Genomic DNA, 21,189 nt, shown 5'->3' with positions numbered 1-21,189 from the left:
CCAAGGCCAATTTGTATACTATAGAAATTGGCATGCCCAGACTATGCAGAGGACTCCAGGTGGGGTCCAACCAGGACATTATATAGCTGCAGTGAAGCTTCGCCCCCATTATATAACTGCCTCTGTTACGCATTCTACTGCGAGGGTAATCACATTGTATGTAGCATCTCAGCAAAATACGGACTCATTTGATCAAAATAAAGAGTTTAAAAACACAAATATGTGTCAGTGCAATCAGTAAATAATGAGAAATGAAATCCAGAACTTGGCAAGAATCCCAAGTGGATGTCTTGGTGTGGTTGGGGAAGGGAATCTTTGTCAATGATGGCACACTGTGCATTAACACTGCAGCAGCTGCTGCACCTCTTACAAACTTAGTTTCTTAAGGGAGAGTTTTAAAAAAAGGGAATTGGATAATTGCATGAAAGGAGAGTCAAACAAAAGCAGAGATAAGGAAGTGGGCCCAAATGGCAAGTCTTTCAAAAAACTGCCATGGTACGATGGCCTGAATGGACTGGCGATGTGTTGTGCACTGCTGATCGTCCATGGCTGGGTCAATACCTCTGCAGCCTTGCGAAATGTCACAGTGGAATTGCATTTCAATGAAACAAGCAGCACAAATCGATTAAGACTGTATAGTTTAACAATACTTTCAGCTTCCTCAACGTTGCAACTGTGTTGAGTTTCTGTAGTGTAGTGGTGATCACGTTTTCCTTACACGCAAAAGATCCCCAGTTCGAAACTGGGCAGAAACATTTTCAAAAGCAACCCAAACTTCTTCGCCAGAAATATGCAATCATTGACATTCCCCATGAACACAACACAATTTCTCAAAGCCCTCTTTCTCTTGCACATTGTGTGCGCAATGCCTTGCACTTGCTCCTCTTTCTCGTCCAGATGCTGCAGATAGTTCCTCAAAACCGAGCAGTGACACTTTATTTGGCTCAGATTAGAATGGAAACCTGCAACACGAGCTTGCGAAGTAACAGCGAATCTTAGTCTCATTTCAGACGAGGCAAAAGCACATCAGCAATTCACTTTCACCAGCTCCACAGTCGTTGAGACAGGGGCACGCTGCAATATTTTGACCCGCACTGTCCAATTACTCGCTGTCAGCAGCAAGTGGCGTCTGCTGCCTCAATCAACAGGTTACTGGCCATCTCGGGGAGGTAAAATAGCACAACCCGGGCCAAATCTCCCCATAAACCAAGCACCGGCTCAGCAAAACGTAGGCACATGATATCCGGGTCACTGAACCTCCGAGCAGCTCTGACAGAACACCCAAGTGACTGAAACTTTCTTTGAGTTGCAATGATGAATCTCCGGTGGAAACAAGTTGGGGGAAATTGCTCCTCCTGAACATTTCTTCTTGGGTAAAAGGTGCAAAAATCCTTTTCAATTTAACCACTGCTGCAGCAGATTCTTGGTGTCTTAAGCACCTTGATAACCCAGCTCTTAACATGCAGCCGCAATTATGACAAGGGGTAAAGGTTCATGACACGCAGAGGGGAAAAAGTTATTTAAGTTATGACAGTCGCTCACAGACTTATTAGCGTTTTGTTCAGTCAGTAACAGAGACATATCTGGATTTATTGATGCAGATTAACATAACTATTCAGCGTCACGCAGAGCCGCTAGGAGTACTTTGCCTCCCTTAAAGACGGACACAGCTGATTCTGTAACTGAAGCTAAGGAAACAGGCAGACCTGCCAAATTATCATTTTTATTTTGTTCTTCATTCGGCAAGTAACAGGAACACTAACAAGGTGGCGTTGAAAATGAGATGCACTGCGGCTCCGCTCAATATCAAAGCGCTCCTTCATATTGAACTGAGGAAGAATATACATGAATAAAAGCAAAATACTGTGGATGCTGGAAATCTGAAATAAAAACAAGAAATTCTGGAAATACTCAGCAGGTCTGGCAGCATCTGTGGAGACAGAAGCAGAGTTAACATTTCGGCTCAGTGACCCTTCTTCAGAACTGGCAAATATTAGAAATGTCAAAGGTTAGAAGCAAGTAAAGCGGGGGTGGAGCAAGAGATAACAAAGGAGAAGGTGTAGATTGGACAAGGCCACAGAATAGCTGACCAGAAGGTCATGGAGCAAAGGCAAACAATATGTTAATGGTGTGTTGAAAGACAAAGCATTAGTACAGAGAGGACTGTTAATGGACTGAAAATTGAACAGCAGCAAGTACAAACAGGAAAAAAAACAGTGGGTAAGCAAACTGAACAAACTAAGATGAAATAAAATAAACATACAAAAAAATGTAAAAAATGTAAAAATGAAAAATAACAAAAAATGAAAGTAAAATGGGGGCCCCGTCATGCTCTGGAATTATTGAACTCAATATTCAGTCCGGCACGCTCTCGTGTGCAGTGGTTCACACCGCAGCCTCACAGCTCCAGCGACCCGCTTTCAATTCTGGGCACTGCCTGCGTGGTGTTTGCAAGTTCTCCCTGTGTCTGCGTGGGATTCCTCTGGGTGCTCCGGTTTCCTCCCACATGCCAAAGACTGGCTGCTTGATAGGTTAATTGGCCATTATAAATTGCCCCTCGTATAGGCAGGTGGTAGGGAAATATAGGGAAGGTGGGGATGTGGTAGGAATATGGAATTCGTGTCGGATTGGCTTAAATGGGTGGTCGATGGTCAGCACAGACTCGGTGGGCCGAAGGGCCTGTTTCACTGCTGTATCACCAAACTAAACTAATCGGTCAACGGGATGCTGTTTTTCGAGCTTGTGTTGATGTTCACTGGAACACTGAGGCAATCCCAGGATAGAGCTGTGAGCATGAGAGCAGTGGGCAGTCTTGAAATGGCAAGCAACCGGAAGCTCAGGGTGCTGCTTGCGGACTGAGCCGACGTATTCCGCAAAGCGGTCACCCAGTCTGCGTTTGGTCTCCCCAATAAACATGAATATACATGAATTGGATTTAGGCGCCAGTATGTTGCAAAACAAGAAGAAAGAAAAGCACAAATGCCATTAACTCTGACTTTGCAAATGATTCACTGAAAAATTCTTTCATTTGCTGGAAAAGATGACTATTGTGCATCTGAAAATGGGCACCATGGAATTGTGTTGCATACTGACCTGTTTTCTTATATTTGCCTGTCATCTATGCAATTCAATTTGTGTTGGATATTGCTGAGAATCTCATTTCAAGATGAGGGCACAGATATTATTATAATCCTACTGAAAGCCTAAACCTGGAACAAATACTGTGTTACATGGATTGCAACATTTCGAGGGCTGTGCAGCTAAGGTGAGGAAGACAGGAATGATGTGTTTGATGATTGCGTGGAATGCATTGCAAACTTGGGTTACGTTGCTTGATTTCATTCTACACCTTGAAATTCAGAAACAAGTGAGGAACCAGGTGGAAACCAACAGCTGTCTCTGTGGAAGAGGGGACATGGCTTCCTAATCTAACCATTTGAACTCTGCAAACATTCTGTTGGATCTGAACTGCCCTGTATACCAAGGCCAATTTGTATACTATATAAATTGGCATGCCCAGACTATGCAGAGGACTCCAGGTGGGGTCCAACCAGGACATTATATAGCTGCAGTGAAGCTTCGCCCCCATTATATAACTGCCTCTGTTACGCATTCTACTGCGAGGGTAATCACATTGTATGTAGCATCTCAGCAAAATAAGGACTCATTTGATCAAAATAAAGAGTTTAAAAACACAAATATGTGTCAGTGCAATCAGTAAATAATGAGAAATGAAATCCAGAAGTTGGCAAGAATCCCAAGTGGATGTCTTGGTGTGGTTGGGGAAGGGAATCTTTGTCAATGAGGGCACACTGTGCAAAAACACTGCAGCAGCTGCTGCACCTCTTACAAACTTAGTTTCTTAAGGGAGAGTTTTTAAAAAAGGGAATTGGATAATTGCATGAAAGGAGAGGCAAACAAAAGCAGAGCGAAGGAAGTGGGCCCAAATGGCAAGTCTTTCAAAAAACTGGCAATGTTACGATGGCCTGAATGGACTGGCGATGTGTTGTGCACTGCTGATCGTCCATGGCTGGGTCAATACCTCTGCAGCCTTGCGAAATGTCACAGTGGAATTGCATTTCAATGAAACAAGCAGCACAAATCGATTAAGACTGTATAGTTTAACAATACTTGCAGCTTCCTCAGCGCTGTAACTGTGTTGAGTTTCTGTAGTGTAGTGGTGATCACGTTTGCCTCACACGCAAAATGCCCCCAGTTCAAAACTGCGCAGAAACATTTTCAAAACCAACCCGAACTTCACAGCTAGAAATATGCAATCATTGACATTCCCCATGAACACAACACAATTTCTCAAAGCCCTCTTTCTCTTGCACATTGCCTTGCACTCGCTCCTCTTTCTAGTCCTGATGCTGCAGAAAGTTCCTCAAAACCGAGCAGTGACACTTTATTTGGCTCAGATTAGAATAGAAACCTGCAACACGAGCTTGCTAAGTAACAGCGAATCTTAGTCTCATTTCAGACGAGGCAAAAGCACATCAGCAATTCACTTTCACCAGCTCCACAGTCGTTGAGACAGGGGCACGCTGCAATATTTTGACCCGCACTGTCCAATTACTCGCTGTCAGCAGCAAGTGGCGTCTGCTGCCTCAATCAACAGGTTACTGGCCATCTCGGGGAGGTAAAATAGCACAACCCGGGCCAAATCTCCCCATCAACCAAGCACCGGCTCAGCAAAACGTAGGCACATGATATCCGGGTCACTGAACCTCCGAGCAGCTCTTGCAGAACACCCAAGTGACTGAAACTTTATTTGAGTTGCAATGATGAATCTCCGGTGGAAACAAGTTGGGGGAAATTGCTCCTCCTGAACATTTCTTCTTGGGTAAAAGGGGCAAAAATCCTTTTCAATTTAACCACTGCTGCAGCAGATTCTTGGCGTCTTAAGCACCTTGATAACCCATCTCTTAACATGCAGCCGCAATTATGACAAGGGGTAAAGGTTCATGACACGCAGAGGGGAAAAAGTTATTTAAGTTATGACAGTCGCTCACAGATTTATTAGCGTTTTGTTCAGTCAGTAACAGAGACATACCTGGATTTATTGATGGAGATTAACATAACGATTCAGCATCACGCAGAGCCGCGAGGAGTACTTTGCCTCCCTTAAAGACGGACAAAGCTGATTCTGTAACTGAAGCTAAGGAAACAGGCAGACCTGCCAAATTATCATTTTATTTTGTTCTTCATTCGGCAAGTAACAGGAACACTAACAAGGTGGCGTTGAAAATGAGATGCACTGCGGCTCCGCTCAATATCAAAGCGCTCCTTCATATTGAACCGAGGAAGAATATACATGAATAAAAGCAAAATACTGTGGATGCTGGAAATCTGAAATAAAAACAAGAAATTCTGGAAATACTCAGCACGACTGGCAGCATCTTTGGAGACAGAAGCAGAGTTAACATTTCGGCTCAGTGACCCTTCTTCAGAACTGGCAAATATTAGAAATGTCAAAGGTTAGAAGCAAGTAAAGCGGGCGTGGAGCAAGAGATAACAAAGGAGAAGGTGTAGATTGGACAAGGCCACAGAATAGCTGACCAGAAGGTCATGGAGCAAAGGCAAACAATATGTTAATGGTGTGTTGAAAGACAAAGCATTAGTACAGAGAGGACTGTTAATGGACTGAAAATTGAACAGCAGCAAGTACAAACAGGAAAAAAATCAATGGGTAAGCAAACTGAACAAACTAAGATGAAATAAAATAAACATACAAAAAAATGTAAAAAATGAAAAATAACAAAAAATGAAAGTAAAATGGGGGCCCCGTCATGCTCTGGAATTATTGAACTCAATATTCAGTCCGGCACGCTCTCGTGTGCAGTGGTTCACACCGCAGCCTCACAGCTCCAGCGACCCGCTTTCAATTCTGGGCACTGCCTGCGTGGTGTTTGCAAGTTCTCCCTGTGTCTGCGTGGGATTCCTCTGGGTGCTCCGGTTTCCTCCCACATGCCAAAGACTGGCTGCTTGATAGGTTAATTGGCCATTACAAATTGCTCCTCGTAATGGGAGGTGGCAGGGAAATATCGGGAAGGTGGGGATGTGGTAGGAATATGAAATTCGTGTCGGATTAGTATAAATGGGTGGTCGATGGTCAGCACAGACTCGGTGGGCCGAAGGGCCTGTTTCACTGCTGTATCACCAAACTAAACTAATCGGTCAACGGGATGCTGTTTTTCGAGCTTGTGTTGATGTTCACTGGAACACTGAGGCAATCCCAGGATAGAGATGTGAGCATGAGAGCAGTGGGCAGTCTTGAAATGGCAAGCAACCGGAAGCTCAGGGTCCTGCTTGCGGACTGAGCCGACGTATTCCGCAAAGCGGTCACCCAGTCTGCGTTTGGTCTCCCCAATAAACATGAATATACATGAATTGGATTTAGGCGCCAGGATGTTGCAAAACAAGAAGAAAGAAAAGCACAAATGCCATTAACTCTGACTTTGCAAATGATTCACTGAAAAATTCTTTCATTTGCTGGAAAAGATGACTATTGTGCATCTGAAAATGGGCACCATGGAATTGTGTTGCATACTGACCTGTTTTCCTATATTTGCCTGTCATCTATGCAATTCAATTTGTGTTGGATATTGCTGAGAATCTCATTTCAAGATGAGGGCACAGATATTATTATAATCCTACTGAAAGCCTAAACCTGGAACAAATACTGTGTTACATGGATTGCAACGTTTCGAGGGCTGTGCAGCTAAGGTGAGGAAGACAGGAATGATGTGTTTGATGATTGCGTGGAATGCATTGCAAACTTGGGTTACGTTGCTTGATTTCATTCTACACCTTGAAATTCAGAAACAAGTGAGGCACCAGGTGGAAACCAACAGCTGTCGCTGTGGAAGAGGGGACATGGCTTCCTAATCTAACCATTTGAACTCTGCAAACATTCTGCTGGATCTGAACTGCCCTGTATACCAAGGCCAATTTGTATACTATATAGATTGGCATGCCCAGACTATGCAGAGGACTCCAGGTGGGGTCCAACCAGGACCTTATATAGCTGCAGTGAAGCTTCGCCCCCATTATATAACTGCCTCTGTTACGCATTCTACTGCGAGGGTAATCACATTGTATGTAGCAACTCAGCAAAATAAGGACTCATTTGATCAAAATAAAGAGTTTAAAAACACAAATATGTGTCCGTGCAATCAGTAAATAATGAGAAATGAAATCCAGAAGTTGGCAAGAATCCCAAGTGGATGTCTTGGTGTGTTTGGGGAAGGGAATCTTTGTCAATGATGGCACACTGTGCATTAACACTGCAGCAGCTGCTGCACCTCTTACAAACTTAGTTTCTTAAGGGAGAGTTTTAAAAAAAGGGAATTGGATAATTGCATGAAAGGAGAGGCAAAGAAAAGCAGAGCTAAGGAAGTGGGTCCAAGTGGCAAGTCTTTGAAAAAACTGGCAATGGTACGATGGCCTGAATGGACTGGCGATGTGTTGTGCACTGCTGATCGTCCATGGCTGGGTCAATACCTCTGCAGCCTTGCGAAATGTCACTGTGGAATTGCATTTCAATGAAACAAGCACCACAAATCGATTAAGACTGTATAGTTTAACAATACTTGCAGCTTCCTCAGCACTGTAACAAGTTGAGTTTCTGTAGTGTAGTGGTGATCACGTTTGCCTAACACGCAAAAAGTCCCCAGTTCGAAACTGCGCAGAAACATTTTCAAAACGAACCCAAACTTCTTCGCAAGAAATATGCAATCATTGACATTCCCCATGAACACAACACAATTTCTCAAAGCCCTCTTTCTCTTGCACATTGTGTGCACAATGCCTTGCACTCGCTCCTCTTTCTGGTCCTGATGCTGCAGAAAGTTCCGCAAAACCGAGCAGTGACACTTTATTTGGCTCAGATGAGAATAGAAACCTGCAACACGAGCTTGCTAAGTAACAGCGAATCTTAGTCTCATTTCAGACGAGGCAAAAGCACATCAGCAATTCACTTTCACCAGCTCCACAGTCGTTGAGACAGGGGCACGCTGCAATATTTTGACCCGCACTGTCCAATTACTCGCTGTCAGCAGCAAGTGGCGTCTGCTGCCTCAATCAACAGGTTACTGGCCATCTCGGGGAGGTAAAATAGCACAACCCGGGCCAAATCTCCCCATCAACCAAGCACCGGCTCAGCAAAACGTAGGCACATGATATCCGGGTCACTGAACCTCCGAGCAGCTCTTACAGAACACCCAAGTGACTGAAACTTTCTTTGAGTTGCAATGATGAATCTCCGGTGGAAACAAGTTGGGGGAAATTGCTCCTCCTGAACATTTCTTCTTGGGTAAAAGGGGCAAAAATCCTTTTCAATTTAACCACTGCTGCAGCAGATTATTGGTGTCTTAAGCACCTTGATAACCCAGCTCTTAACATGCAGCCGCAATTATGACAAGGGGTGAAGGTTCATGACACGCAGAGGGGTAAAAGTTATTTAAGTTATGACAGTCGCTCACAGATTTATTAGCGTTTTGTTCAGTCAGTAACAGAGACATACCTGGATTTATTGATGCAGATTAACATAACTATTCAGCGTCACGCAGAGCCGCTAGGAGTACTTTGCCTCCCTTAAAGACGGACACGGCTGATTCTGTAACTGAAGCTAAGGAAACAGGCAGACCTGCCAAATTATTATTTTATTTTGTTCTTCATTCGGCAAGTAACAGGAACACTAACAAGGTGGCGTTGAAAATGAGATGCACTGCGGCTCCGCTCAATATCAAAGCGCTCCTTCATATTGAACCGAGGAAGAATATACATGAATAAAAGCAAAATACTGTGGATGCTGGAAATCTGAAATAAAAACAAGAAATTCTGGAAATACTCAGCACGACTGGCAGCATCTGTGGAGACAGAAGCAGAGTTAACATTTCGGCTCAGTGACCCTTCTTCAGAACTGGCAAATATTAGAAATGTCAAAGGTTAGAAGCAAGTAAAGCGGGGGTGGAGCAAGAGATAACAAAGGAGAAGGTGTAGATTGGACAAGGCCACAGAATAGCTGACCAGAAGGTCATGGAGCAAAGGCAAACAATATGTTAATGGTGTGTTGAAAGACAAAGCATTAGTACAGAGAGGACTGTTAATGGACTGAAAATTGAACAGCAGCAAGTACAAACAGGAAAAAAAACAGTGGGTAAGCAAACTGAACAAACTAAGATGAAATAAAATAAACATACAAAAAAATGTAAAAAATGTAAAAATGAAAAATAACAAAAAATGAAAGTAAAATGGGGGCCCCGTCATGCTCTGGAATTATTGAACTCAATATTCAGTCCGGCACGCTCTCGTGTGCAGTGGTTCACACCGCAGCCTCACAGCTCCAGCGACCCGCTTTCAATTCTGCGCACTGCCTGCGTGGTGTTTGCAAGTTCTCCCTGTGTCTGCGTGGGATTCCTCTGGGTGCTCCGGTTTCCTCCCACATGCCAAAGACTGGCTGCTTGATAGGTTAATTGGCCATTATAAATTGCCCCTCGTATAGGGAGGTGGCAGGGAAATATAGGGAAGGTGGGGATGTGGGAGGAATATGGAATTCGTGTCGGATTAGTATAAATGGGTGGTCGATGGTCAGCACAGACTCGGTGGGCCGAAGGGCCTGTTTCACTGCTGTATCACCAAACTAAACTAATCGGTCAACGGGATGCTGTTTTTCGAGCTTGTGTTGATGTTCACTGGAACACTGAGGCAATCCCAGGATAGAGATGTGAGCATGAGAGCAGTGGGCAGTCTTGAAATGGCAAGCAACCGGAAGCTCAGGGTCCTGCTTGCGGACTGAGCCGACGTATTCCGCAAAGCGGTCACCCAGTCTGCGTTTGGTCTCCCCAATAAACATGAATATACATGAATTGGATTTAGGCGCCAGTATGTTGCAAAACAAGAAGAAAGAAAAGCACAAATGCCATTAACTCTGACTTTGCAAATGATTCACTGAAAAATTCTTTCATTTGCTGGAAAAGATGACTATTGTGCATCTGAAAATGGGCACCATGGAATTGTGTTGCATACTGACCTGTTTTCCTATATTTTCCTGTCATCTATGCAATTCAATTTGTGTTGGATATTGCTGAGAATCTCATTTCAAGATGAGGGCACAGATATTATTATAATCCTACTGAAAGCATAAACCTGGAACAAATACTGTGTTACATGGATTGCAACGTTTCGAGGGCTGTGCAGCTAAGGTGAGGAAGACAGGAATGATGTGTTTGATGATTGCGTGGAATGCATTGCAAACTTGGGTTACGTTGCTTGATTTCACTCTACACCTTGAAATTCAGAAACAAGTGAGGCACCAGGTGGAAACCAACAGCTGTCTCTGTGGAAGAGGGGACATGGCTTCCTAATCTAACCATTTGAACTCTGCAAACATTCTGCTGGATCTGAACTGCCCTGTATACCAAGGCCAATTTGTATACTATATAGATTGGCATGCCCAGACTATGCAGAGGACTCCAGGTGGGGTCCAACCAGGACATTATATAGCTGCAGTGAAGCTTCGCCCCCATTATATAACTGCCTCTGTTACGCATTCTACTGCGAGGGTAATCACATTGTATGTAGCAACTCAGCAAAATAAGGACTCATTTGATCAAAATAAAGAGTTTAAAAACACAAATATGTGTCAGTGCAATCAGTAAATAATGAGAAATGAAATCCAGAAGTTGGCAAGAATCCCAAGTGGATGTCTTGGTGTGGTTGGGGAAGGGAATCTTTGTCAATGATGGCACACTGTGCATTAACACTGCAGCAGCTGCTGCACCTCTTACAAACTTAGTTTCTTAAGGGAGAGTTTTAAAAAAAGGGAATTGGATAATTGCATGAAAGGAGAGGCAAAGAAAAGCAGAGCTAAGGAAGTGGGCCCAAATGGCAAGTCTTTCATAAAACTGCCATGGTACGATGGCCTGAATGGACTGGCGATGTGTTGTGCACTGCTGATCGTCCATGGCTGGGTCAATACCTCTGCAGTCTTGCGAAATGTCACAGTGGAATTGCATTTCAATGAAACAAGCACCACAAATCGATTAAGACTGTATAGTTTAACAATACTTGCAGCTTCCTCAGCGGTGTAAGTGTGTTGAGTTTCTGTAGTGTAGTGGTGATCACGTTTACCTCACACGCAAAAAGTCCCCAGTTCGAAACTGGGCAGAAACATTTTCAAAACGAACCCAAACTTCTTCGCAAGAAATATGCAATCATTGACATTCCCCATGAACACAACACAATTTCTCAAAGCCCTCTTTCTCTTGCACATTGTGTGCACAAAGCCTTGCACTCGCTCCTTTTTCTAGTCCTGATGCTGCAGAAAGTTCCTCAAAACCGAGCAGTGACACTTTATTTGGCTCAGATTAGAATAGAAACCTGCAACACGAGCTTGCGAAGTAACAGCGAATCTTACTCTCATTTCAGACGAGGCAAAAGCACATCAGCAATTCACTTTCACCAGCTCCACAGTCGTTGAGACAGGGGCACGCTGCAATATTTTGACCCGCACTGTCCAATTACTCGCTGTCAGCAGCAAGTGGCGTCTGCTGCCTCAATCAACAGGTTACTGGCCATCTCGGGGAGGTAAAATAGCACAACCCGGGCCAAATCTCCCCATCAACCAAGCACCGGCTCAGCAAAACGTAGGCACATGATATCCGGGTCACTGAACCTCCGGGCAGCTCTGACAGAACAGCCAAGTGACTGAAACTTTCTTTGAGTTGCAATGATGAATCTCCGGTGGAAACAAGTTGGGGGAAATTGCTCCTCCTGAACATTTCTTCTTGGGTAAAAGGGGCAAAAATCCTTTTCAATTTAACCACTGCTGCAGCAGATTCTTGGTGTCTTAAGCACCTTGATAACCCAGCTCTTAACATGCAGCCGCAATTATGACAAGGGGTAAAGGTTCATGACACGCAGAGGGGAAAAAGTTATTTAAGTTATGACAGTCGCTCACAGATTTATTAGCGTTTTGTTCAGTCAATAACAGAGACATACCTGGATTTATTGATGCAGATTAACATAACTATTCAGCGTCACGCAGAGCCGCGAGGAGTACTTGGCCTCCCTTAAAGACGGACACAGCTGATTCTGTAACTGAAGCTAAGGAAACAGGCAGACCTGCCAAATTATCATTTTATTTTGTTCTTCATTCGGCAAGTAACAGGAACACTAACAAGGTGGCGTTGAAAATGAGATGCACTGCGGCTCCGCTCAATATCAAAGCGCTCCTTCATATTGAACTGAGGAAGAATATACATGAATAAAAGCAAAATACTGTGGATGCTGGAAATCTGAAATAAAAACAAGAAATTCTGGAAATACTCAGCACGACTGGCAGCATCTGTGGAGACAGAAGCAGAGTTAACATTTCGGCTCAGTGACCCTTCTTCAGAACTGGCAAATATTAGAAATGTCAAAGGTTAGAAGCAAGTAAAGCGGGGGTGGAGCAAGAGATAACAAAGGAGAAGGTGTAGATTGGACAAGGCCACAGAATAGCTGACCAGAAGGTCATGGAGCAAAGGCAAACAATATGTTAATGGTGTGTTGAAAGACAAAGCATTAGTACAGAGAGGACTGTTAATGGACTGAAAATTGAACAGCAGCAAGTACAAACAGGAAAAAAAACAGTTGGTAAGCTAACTGAACAAACTAAGATGAAATAAAATAAACATACAAAAAAATGTAAAAAATGTAAAAATGAAAAATAACAAAAAATGAAAGTAAAATGGGGGCCCCGTCATGCTCTGGAATTATTGAACTCAATATTCAGTCCGGCACGCTCTCGTGTGCAGTGGTTCACACCGCAGCCTCACAGCTCCAGCGACCCGCTTTCAATTCTGGGCACTGCCTGCGTGGTGTTTGCAAGTTCTCCCTGTGTCTGCGTGGGATTCCTCTGGGTGCTCCGGTTTCCTCCCACATGCCAAAGACTGGCTGCTTGATAGGTTAATTGGCCATTATAAATTGCCCCTCGTATAGGGAGGTGGTAGGGAAATATAGGGAAGGTGGGGATGTGGGAGGAATATGGAATTCGTGTCGGATTAGTATAAATGGGTGGTCGATGGTCAGCACAGACTCGCTGGGCCGATGGGCCTGTTTCACTGCTGTATCACCAAACTAAACTAATCGGTCAACGGGATGCTGTTTTTCGAGCTTGTGTTGATGTTCACTGGAACACTGAGGCAATCCCAGGATAGAGATGTGAGCATGAGAGCAGTGGGCAGTCTTGAAATGGCAAGCAACCGGATGCTCAGGGTCCTGCTTGCGGACTGAGCCGACGTATTCCGCAAAGCGGTCACCCAGTCTGCGTTTGGTCTCCCCAATAAACATGAATATACATGAATTGGATTTAGGCGCCAGTATGTTGCAAAACAAGAAGAAAGAAAAGCACAAATGCCATTAACTCTGACTTTGCAAATGATTCACTGAAAAATTCTTTCATTTGCTGGAAAAGATGACTATTGTGCATCTGAAAATGGGCACCATGGAATTGTGTTGCATACTGACCTGTTTTCCTATATTTGCCTGTCATCTATGCAATTCAATTTGTGTTGGATATTGCTGAGAATCTCATTTCAAGATGAGGGCACAGATATTATTATAATCCTACTGAAAGCATAAACCTGGAACAAATACTGTGTTACATGGATTGCAACGTTTCGAGGGCTGTGCAGCTAAGGTGAGGAAGACAGGAATGATGTGTTTGATGATTGCGTGGAATGCATTGCAAACTTGGGTTACGTTGCTTGATTTCATTCTACACCTTGAAATTCAGAAACAAGTGAGGCACCAGGTGGAAACCAACAGCTGTCTCTGTGGAAGAGGGGACATGGCTTCCTAATCTAACCATTTGAACTCTGCAAACATTCTGCTGGATCTGAACTGCCCTGTATACCAAGGCCAATTTGTATACTGTATAGATTGGCATGCCCAGACTATGCAGAGGACTCCAGGTGGGGTCCAACTAGGACATTATATAGCTGCAGTGAAGCTTCGCCCCCATTATATAACTGCCTCTGTTACGCATTCTACTGCGAGGGGAATCACATTGTATGTAGCATCTCAGCAAAATAAGGACTCATTTGATCAAAATAAAGAGTTTAAAAACACAAATATGTGTCAGTGCAATCAGTAAATAATGAGAAATGAAATCCAGAAGTTGGCAAGAATCCCAAGTGGATGTCTTGGTGTGGTTGGGGAAGGGAATCTTTGTCAATGATGGCACACTGTGCATTAACACTGCAGCAGCTGCTGCACCTCTTACAAACTTAGTTTCTTAAGGGAGAGTTTTAAAAAAAGGGAATTGGATAATTGCATGAAAGGAGAGGCAAAGAAAAGCAGAGCTAAGGAAGTGGGCCCAAGTGGCAAGTCTTTGAAGAAACTGGCAATGGTACGATGGCCTGAATGGACTGGCGATGTGTTGTGCACTGCTGATCGTCCATGGCTGGGTCAATACCTCTGCAGCCTTGCGAAATGTCACAGTGGAATTGCATTTCAATGAAACAAGCACCACAAATCGATTAAGACTGTATAGTTTAACAATACTTGCAGCTTCCTCAGCGCTGTAACGTGTTGAGTTTCTGTAGTGTAGTGGTGATCACGTTTGCCTCACAAGCAAAAGGTCCCTAGTTCAAAACTGGACAGAAACATTTTCAAAACGAACCCAAACTTGTTCGCAAGAAATATGCAATCATTGACATTCCCCATGAACACAACACAATTTCTCAAAGCCCTCTTTCTCTTGCACATTGTGTGCACAATGCCTTGCACTCGCTCCTCTTTCTAGTCCTGATGCTGCAGAAAGTTCCGCAAAACCGAGCAGTGACACTTTATTTGGCTCAGATGAGAATAGAAATCTGCAACACGAGCTTGCTAAGTAACAGCGAACCTTAGTCTCATTTCAGACGAGGCAAAAGCACATCAGCAATTCACTTTCACCAGCTCCACAGTCGTTGAGACAGGGGCACGCTGCAATATTTTGACCCGCACTGTCCAATTACTCGCTGTCAGCAGCAAGTGGCGTCTGCTGCCTCAATCAACAGGTTACTGGCCATCTCGGGGAGGCAAAATAGCACAATCCGGGCCAAATCTCCCCATCAACCAAGCACCGGCTCAGCAAAACGTAGGCACATGATATCCGGGTCACTGAACCTCCGAGCAGCTCTTCAAGAACACCCAAGTGACTGAAACTTTCTTTGAGTTGCAATGATGAATCTCCGGTGGAAACAAGTTGGGGGAAATTGCTCCTCCTGAACATTTCTTCTTGGGTAAAAGGGGCAAAAATCCTTTTCAATTTAACCACTGCTGCAGCAGATTCTTGGTGTCTTAAGCACCTTGATAACCCAGCTCTTAACATGCAGCCGCAATTATGACGAGGGGTGAAGGTTCATGACATGCAGAGGGGAAAAAGTTATTTAAGTTATGACAGTCGCTCACAGATTTATTAGCGTTTTGTTCAGTCAGTAACAGAGACATACCTGGATTTATTGATGCAGATTAACATAACTATTCAGCGTCACGCAGAGCCGCTGGGAGTACTTTGCCTCCCTTAAAGACGGACACGGCTGATTCTGCAACTGAAGCTAAGGAAACAGGCAGACCTGCCAAATTATTATTTTATTTTGTTCTTCATTCGGCAAGTAACAGGAACACTAACAAGGTGGCGTTGAAAATGAGATGCACTGCGGCTCCGCTCAATATCAAAGCGCTCCTTCATATTGAACCGAGGAAGAATATAGATGAATTAAGGCAAAATACTGTGGATGCTGGAAATCTGAAATAAAAACAAGAAATTCTGGAAATACTCAGCACGACTGGCAGCATCTGTGGAGACAGAAGCAGAGTTAACATTTCGGCTCAGTGACCCTTCTTCAGAACTGGCAAATATTAGAAATGTCAAAGGTTAGAAGCAAGTAAAGCGGGGGTGGAGCAAGAGATAACAAAGGAGAAGGTGTAGATTGGACAAGGCCACAGAATAGCTGACCAGAAGGTCATGGAGCAAAGGCAAACAATATGTTAATGGTGTGTTGAAAGACAAAGCATTAGTACAGAGAGGACTGTTAATGCACTGAAAATTGAACAGCAGCAAGTACAAACAGGAAAAAAAAACAGTGGGTAAGCAAACTGAACAAACTAAGATGAAATAAAATAAACATACAAAAAAATGTAAAAAATGTAAAAATGAAAAATAACAAAAAATGAAAGTAAAATGGGGGCCCCGTCATGCTCTGGAATTATTGAACTCAATATTCAGTCCGGCACGCTCCCGTGTGCAGTGGTTCACACCGCAGCCTCACAGCTCCAGCGACCCGCTTTCAATTCTGGGCACTGCCTGCGTGGTGTTTGCAAGTTCTCCCTGTGTCTGCGTGGGATTCCTCTAGGTGCTCCGGTTTCCTCCCACATGCCAAAGACTGGCTGCTTGATAGGTTAATTGGCGATTATAAATTGCCCCTCGTATGGGGAGGTGGCAGGGAAATATAGGGAAGGTGGGGATGTGGTAGGAATATGGAATTCGTGTCGGATTAGTATAAATGGGTGGTCGATGGTCAGCACAGACTCGTGGGCCGAAGGGCCTGTTTCACTGCTGTATCACCAAACTAAACTAATCGGTCAACGGGATGCTGTTTTTCGAGCTTGTGTTGATGTTCACTGGAACACTGAGGCAATCCCAGGATAGAGATGTGAGCATGAGAGCAGTGGGCAGTCTTGAAATGACAAGCAACCGGAAGCTCAGGGTCCTGCTTGCGGACTGAGCCGACGTATTCCGCAAAGCGGTCACCCAGTCTGCGTTTGGTCTCCCCAATAAACATGAATATACATGAATTGGATTCAGGCGCCAGTATGTTGCAAAACAAGAAGAAAGAAAAGCACAAATGCCATTAACTCTGACTTTGCAAATGATTCACTGAAAAATTCTTTCATTTGCTGGAAAAGAAGACTATTGTGCATCTGAAAATGGGCACCATGGAATTGTGTTGCATACTGACCTGTTTTCCTATATTTGCCTGTCATCTATGCAATTCAATTTGTGTTGGATATTGCTGAGAATCTCATTTCAAGATGAGGGCACAGATATTATTATAATCCTACTGAAAGCCTAAACCTGGAACAAATACTGTGTTACATGGATTGCAACGTTTCGAGGGCTGTGCAGCTAAGGTGAGGAAGACAGGAATGATGTGTTTGATGATTGCGTGGAATGCATTGCAAACTTGGGTTACGTTGCTTCATTTCATTCTACACCTTGAAATTCAGAAACAAGTGAGGCACCAGGTGGAAACCAACAGCTGTCTCTGTGGAAGAGGGGACATGGCTTCCTAATCTAACCATTTGAACTCTGCAAACATTCTGCTGGATCTGAACTGCCCTGTATACCAAGGCCAATTTGTATACTATATAAATTGGCATGCCCAGACTATGCAGAGGACTCCAGGTGGGGTCCAACCAGGACATTATATAGCTGCAGTGAAGCTTCGCCCCCATTATATAACTGCCTCTGTTACGCATTCTACTGCGAGGGTAATCACATTGTATGTAGCATCTCAGCAAAATAAGGACTCATTTGATCAAAATAAAGAGTTTAAAAACACAAATATGTGTCAGTGCAATCAGTAAATAATGAGAAATGAAATCCAGAAGTTGGCAAGAATCCCAAGTGGATGTCTTGGTGTGGTTGGGGAAGGGAATCTTTGTCAATGATGGCACACTGTGCATTAACACTGCAGCAGCTGCTGCACCTCTTACAAACTTAGTTTCTTAAGGGAGAGTTTTAAAAAAAGGGAATTGGATAATTGCATGAAAGGAGAGGCAAACAAAAGCAGAGCGAAGGAAGTGGGCCCAAATGGCAAGTCTTTCAAAAAACTGCCATGGTACGATGGCCTGAATGGACTGGCGATGTGTTGTGCACTGCTGATCGTCCATGGCTGGGTCAATACCTCTGCAGCCTTGCGAAATGTCACAGTGGAATTGCATTTCAATGAAACAAGCAGCACAAATCGATTAAGACTGTATAGTTTAACAATACTTGCAGCTTCCTCAGCGATGCAACTGTGTTGAGTTTCTGTAGTGTAGTAGTGATCACGTTTACCTAACACACAAAAGGTCCCCAGTTCGAAACTGGGCAGAAACATTTTCAAAACGAACCCAAACTTCTTCGCAAGAAATATGCAATCATTGACATTCCCCATGAACACAACACAATTTCTCAAAGCCCTCTTTCTCTTGCACATTGTGTGCACAATGCCTTGCACTCGCTCCTCTTTCTAGTCCTGATGCTGTAGAAAGTTCCGCAAAACCGAGCAGTGACACTTTATTTGGCTCAGATGAGAATAGAAACCTGCAACACGAGCTTGCTAAGTAACAGCGAATCTTAGTCTCATTTCAGACGAGGCAAAAGCACATCAGCAATTCACTTTCACCAGCTCCACAGTCATTGAGACAGGGGCACGCTGCAATATTTTGACCCGCACTGTCCAATTACTCGCTGTCAGCAGCAAGAGGCGTCTGCTGCCTCAATCAACAGGTTACTGGCCATCTCGGGGAGGTAAAATAGCACAACCCGGGCCAAATCTCCCCAGAAACCAAGCACCGGCTCAGCAAAACGTAGGCACATGATATCCGGGTCACTGAACCTCCGAGCAGCTCTTACAGAACACCCAAGTGACTGAAACTTTCTTTGAGTTGCAATGATGAATCTCCTGTGGAAACAAGTTGGGGGAAATTGCTCCTCCTGAACATTTCTTCTTGGGTAAAAGGGGCAAAAATCCTTTTCAATTTAACCACTGCTGCAGCAGATTCTTGGTGTCTTAAGCACCTTGATAACCCAGCTCTTAACATGTAGCCGCAATTATGACAAGGGGTGAAGGTTCATGACACGCAGAGGGGAAAAAGTTATTTAAGTTATGACAGTCGCTCACAGATTTATTAGCGTTTTGTTCAGTCAGTAACAGAGACATACCTGGATTTATTGATGCAGATTAACATAACTATTCAGCGTCACGCAGAGCCGCTGGGAGTACTTTGCCTCCCTTAAAGACGGACACGGCTGATTCTGCAACTGAAGCTAAGGAAACAGGCAGACCTGCCAAATTATTATTTTATTTTGTTCTTCATTCGGCAAGTAACAGGAACACTAACAAGGTGGCGTTGAAAATGAGATGCACTGCGGCTCCGCTCAATATCAAAGCGCTCCTTCATATTGAACCGAGGAAGAATATAGATGAATTAAGGCAAAATACTGTGGATGCTGGAAATCTGAAATAAAAACAAGAAATTCTGGAAATACTCAGCACGACTGGCAGCATCTGTGGAGACAGAAGCAGAGTTAACATTTCGGCTCAGTGACCCTTCTTCAGAACTGGCAAATATTAGAAATGTCAAAGGTTAGAAGCAAGTAAAGCGGGGGTGGAGCAAGAGATAACAAAGGAGAAGGTGTAGATTGGACAAGGCCACAGAATAGCTGACCAGAAGGTCATGGAGCAAAGGCAAACAATATGTTAATGGTGTGTTGAAAGACAAAGCATTAGTACAGAGAGGACTGTTAATGCACTGAAAATTGAACAGCAGCAAGTACAAACAGGAAAAAAAAACAGTGGGTAAGCAAACTGAACAAACTAAGATGAAATAAAATAAACATACAAAAAAATGTAAAAAATGTAAAAATGAAAAATAACAAAAAATGAAAGTAAAATGGGGGCCCCGTCATGCTCTGGAATTATTGAACTCAATATTCAGTCCGGCACGCTCCCGTGTGCAGTGGTTCACACCGCAGCCTCACAGCTCCAGCGACCCGCTTTCAATTCTGGGCACTGCCTGCGTGGTGTTTGCAAGTTCTCCCTGTGTCTGCGTGGGATTCCTCTAGGTGCTCCGGTTTCCTCCCACATGCCAAAGACTGGCTGCTTGATAGGTTAATTGGCGATTATAAATTGCCCCTCGTATGGGGAGGTGGCAGGGAAATATAGGGAAGGTGGGGATGTGGTAGGAATATGGAATTCGTGTCGGATTAGTATAAATGGGTGGTCGATGGTCAGCACAGACTCGTGGGCCGAAGGGCCTGTTTCACTGCTGTATCACCAAACTAAACTAATCGGTCAACGGGATGCTGTTTTTCGAGCTTGTGTTGATGTTCACTGGAACACTGAGGCAATCCCAGGATAGAGATGTGAGCATGAGAGCAGTGGGCAGTCTTGAAATGACAAGCAACCGGAAGCTCAGGGTCCTGCTTGCGGACTGAGCCGACGTATTCCGCAAAGCGGTCACCCAGTCTGCGTTTGGTCTCCCCAATAAACATGAATATACATGAATTGGATTCAGGCGCCAGTATGTTGCAAAACAAGAAGAAAGAAAAGCACAAATGCCATTAACTCTGACTTTGCAAATGATTCACTGAAAAATTCTTTCATTTGCTGGAAAAGAAGACTATTGTGCATCTGAAAATGGGCACCATGGAATTGTGTTGCATACTGACCTGTTTTCCTATATTTGCCTGTCATCTATGCAATTCAATTTGTGTTGGATATTGCTGAGAATCTCATTTCAAGATGAGGGCACAGATATTATTATAATCCTACTGAAAGCCTAAACCTGGAACAAATACTGTGTTACATGGATTGCAACGTTTCGAGGGCTGTGCAGCTAAGGTGAGGAAGACAGGAATGATGTGTTTGATGATTGCGTGGAATGCATTGCAAACTTGGGTTACGTTGCTTCATTTCATTCTACACCTTGAAATTCAGAAACAAGTGAGGCACCAGGTGGAAACCAACAGCTGTCTCTGTGGAAGAGGGGACATGGCTTCCTAATCTAACCATTTGAACTCTGCAAACATTCTGCTGGATCTGAACTGCCCTGTATACCAAGGCCAATTTGTATACTATATAAATTGGCATGCCCAGACTATGCAGAGGACTCCAGGTGGGGTCCAACCAGGACATTATATAGCTGCAGTGAAGCTTCGCCCCCATTATATAACTGCCTCTGTTACGCATTCTACTGCGAGGGTAATCACATTGTATGTAGCATCTCAGCAAAATAAGGACTCATTTGATCAAAATAAAGAGTTTAAAAACACAAATATGTGTCAGTGCAATCAGTAAATAATGAGAAATGAAATCCAGAAGTTGGCAAGAATCCCAAGTGGATGTCTTGGTGTGGTTGGGGAAGGGAATCTTTGTCAATGATGGCACA

General features: G+C 43.9%; 5 non-coding genes across 5 annotated transcripts; all 5 read left to right on the top strand.

Moving 5' to 3' along the window:
- Positions 1–682: 682 nt before the first annotated feature.
- trnav-uac (transfer RNA valine (anticodon UAC)) lies at positions 683–755 on the top strand. The gene has a single exon. It is a non-coding gene; the product is annotated as a tRNA-Val (tRNA).
- Positions 756–4,163: 3,408 nt separating this feature from the next.
- trnav-cac (transfer RNA valine (anticodon CAC)) lies at positions 4,164–4,236 on the top strand. The gene has a single exon. It is a non-coding gene; the product is annotated as a tRNA-Val (tRNA).
- A 3,387-nt stretch (positions 4,237–7,623) lies between these two features.
- Positions 7,624–7,696, top strand: trnav-aac (transfer RNA valine (anticodon AAC)). Its single transcript has one exon. It is a non-coding gene; the product is annotated as a tRNA-Val (tRNA).
- A 3,406-nt stretch (positions 7,697–11,102) lies between these two features.
- On the top strand, positions 11,103–11,175 carry trnav-cac (transfer RNA valine (anticodon CAC)). Its single transcript has one exon. It is a non-coding gene; the product is annotated as a tRNA-Val (tRNA).
- Positions 11,176–14,581: 3,406 nt separating this feature from the next.
- Positions 14,582–14,654, top strand: trnav-cac (transfer RNA valine (anticodon CAC)). The gene has a single exon. It is a non-coding gene; the product is annotated as a tRNA-Val (tRNA).
- The last annotated feature ends 6,535 nt before the right edge of the window (positions 14,655–21,189 follow it).

This window comes from Heterodontus francisci, chromosome 22 (assembly GCF_036365525.1).
Source record: "Heterodontus francisci isolate sHetFra1 chromosome 22, sHetFra1.hap1, whole genome shotgun sequence".
NCBI lineage: Eukaryota > Metazoa > Chordata > Chondrichthyes > Heterodontiformes > Heterodontidae > Heterodontus > Heterodontus francisci.
This window is presented reverse-complemented; position numbering and strand designations above follow the sequence as displayed.